Source organism: Limulus polyphemus, unplaced genomic scaffold (assembly GCF_000517525.1).
Source record: "Limulus polyphemus unplaced genomic scaffold, Limulus_polyphemus-2.1.2 Scaffold9025, whole genome shotgun sequence".
NCBI lineage: Eukaryota > Metazoa > Arthropoda > Merostomata > Xiphosura > Limulidae > Limulus > Limulus polyphemus.
In genome coordinates this window covers 1-2,882 of record NW_013674635.1, presented here as the reverse complement: position 1 = coordinate 2,882, position 2,882 = coordinate 1, and the positions used below count along the sequence as shown (strand labels likewise).

The window sequence follows — 2,882 nt, the reverse complement described above, 5'->3', positions numbered from 1 at the left end:
AGCAAACATTCAACACCTGTTTTTATGTTTACTTTTGAACCGAGAATGACTAGTAGAAAACATTCAACATGTTTTTATGTTTACTTTTGAACTGAGAATGACTAGTAGCAAACATTCAACATGTTTTTATGTTTACTTTTGAACTGAGAATGACTAGTAGCAAACATTCAACATGTTTTTATGTTTACTTTTGAACTGAGAATGACTAGTAGCAAACATTCAACAAGTCATTCTCAGTTCAAAAGTAAACATAAAAACAGAACTGCCAAGTATGGATTGTCAATCAAGGGCCAAGCTCCTACAGTTCTGCACGTCTGAAACTCATCATAAAATGTTCGAAGATGTGGATCTCCAAACAGTCCACAATGACTGAATTTCACTGGTCCAGACTGACTGCTTCGGAATGTACATTCAGTAGGGACGAACTGCTTCGGTTTTGGAGGTTGTTTTCGACCGTACTCCGGTCTTCCTTTGGCAATAATGTGAGTACAGTTTTTGTTCTCCAACCATTTCATTACAAATGTAGCTATGGTATGATAACTCAAGTCTCCACGACAACTTCGGGCTGTGGCCCTAATGCAGTCAGCGTAATTACGTAGCACCGTGCAATAGTGATAGCGCGAATAACTCGGATTCGTTGCAGTCAATTCTGTTTCGGACTGGCTTTCCCTTCTGTACTGGATGGAACACAACTCCACTCGACAGGAGGAAGCAGCTGTAAACAAAAGGTTAGAAAACACTTTACATACTATACGATTTCACTAATTAAATGTGCAACAGATCAGAGATATTTGATCTACAACACATAAATAACTGAAAATATGCTTAATACTTTTAAACACGTACAAAAAAAAATAATAATACTAGGCTCGATGAATGGTGCACTACAAATTTGATAATATGAAGAGAGAAGCGATAAAACATTTAAGTGAAACTTCCTAACATGTACAATCAAAACTTTATCACGTATCTATCCCAACAACAACCTAATACTCATTTCTGGTAGCTTCAAAATAATGTGTTCAATAAGACAGAAGAACTGTTACATTAAACAACAGGAGAACGTAAACAATGTTTTAAACTGATGTGAAACCTTCCAAAGGTATTACTACATCTACATGTATTTTAATGTTACCTGTGATACATCCACATTTATTTTATACTGATACAGAGACATGATCCCTGATAAAATTGTTCATAGTTCAGTTTCTAAAAATGTGGCTCAGATAGTAGAATAAATAAGTATAGGCTCATTGTTTGCTGGCCTTATCAAGTTTAGGACAGAGTGAGACAGGAAAAAAGGACACAGATAATAATGTTGGTTTTCAAGTTGTGAAAAATGGTGAAAGATATCACAGTCTCCTTTCATATCAATATTGGCACAACTGTAACAACCTGTTTCCAAACTTTCATGGTAACTTAATAAATATATGTAATTTCATGAGTATAACATGAAAACATGTTGAATGTTTGCTACTAGTATTATGACTATTGAGTGACCCGTTTCATGTTCATGTATTATGACTATTGAGTGACCCGTTTCATGTTCATGTATTATGACTATTGAGTGACTAGTTTCATGTTCATTTATTATGATTACTGAGTGACCCGTTTTAAAAACCCACCCTTAATGAAAGACAAAATTAAAATATTTTTATACACAAAATTGAAAGCTACAACGTTTCATGTTTTGTTCCTCAGATCAAGCATACAAGTGTATAAAGAACAAATCAAGTTGTAGAATCAAATTCGTTTGGACATTCCAAAAATCTCACCATTTTAAAGCAATATATAAAAGTGATATCATGTAAATTATACTAGTTACAAAAACCTTCTTGACAAACGAACACTTTTAAGTCTTGCAGTATTAAAACTGGCTAAATAACAAACAAGTTTCCTGTTTACCTTTGTAGTTCCTGTTGCTTGCGACCCCCTGAAAACCTGTTCATTAGTGATCTATGAACATGAAACTAGTCATTCAATAGTCATAATACATGAACATGAAACGGGTCACTCAATAATCATAATACATGAACATGAAACTAGTCACTCACTAATCATAATGCATGAACATGAAAGCAGGATCACAGAAAGGATCATTGTTGAGGAAAATAAAAAGACTGGAGCACTGTTGACATTTGAAAATGGATCTTGAGGGAGAAGTTAATGAGGCAGTGTTCACATTTCAGACACTCTCCTCTCTTGTACAGATTATTCTAATTGAAAATCAAGACACCTGTCGTATGGCCAAAACAACCTGTTAAATAAACAGGACTGATAGTTAGCGATTTTTCACCATCTTTATCTCGGGCTGTGGTAGTCCAAACTATCACGTATTTTCAGTGGATGTTCTCTGCTGGACTCTTGTTTCACATACCAAATCCAAAGGCAATCCATTCAGAAATACGTGAGATATAAAATCTTCAATTTTGATTTTCTTCCTTTATTTGAAACTTTATTTGATAGAAAAATATATTTAATTTTTATGGATTTTTTTTTCAAATTTAGTACACTGATAGATGTTTTCACATTACAATTGGGAGTCTCATTTGGTATAAATGTAAGCCACGTGTGCAAAGTTATTCAACAAAAACTGTTCAAATTTGATGAAAATTTGTGCGCACGTTTACGCAAAAAGTCACGTGAGCTATCGGTCTAACATTTCTACTACAGCTTCACCTAAGAGTAAAAGTGGACCGTTTTTAGTTTTTTTCATTCGGATTAAAGACGGCTGATTTAGAGCAGCAAAACTATATATATAGGGTGAGAGGACGTGCAAATACATAAGTATTGGTTAGGCCAAGCAAACTATATTAGCAGTTTCTAGCTCTAGTTTTCGAAAAGAATCGTTCGGGTAGACGGTTATTATTGATTATTCATTG

General features: G+C 34.2%; 1 long non-coding RNA gene across 1 annotated transcript in view; it reads right to left on the bottom strand.

Annotated features, from left to right (window-relative positions):
• LOC106475709 overlaps positions 1–1,992 on the bottom strand; it is a 6,076-nt gene extending 4,084 nt beyond the window's left edge. Inside the window, exon 1 of the long non-coding RNA XR_002608958.1 lies at positions 1,906–1,992. This is a non-coding gene — a long non-coding RNA (uncharacterized LOC106475709). The remainder of the gene's footprint in view (positions 1–1,905) is intronic.
• Positions 1,993–2,882: the final 890 nt, after the last annotated feature.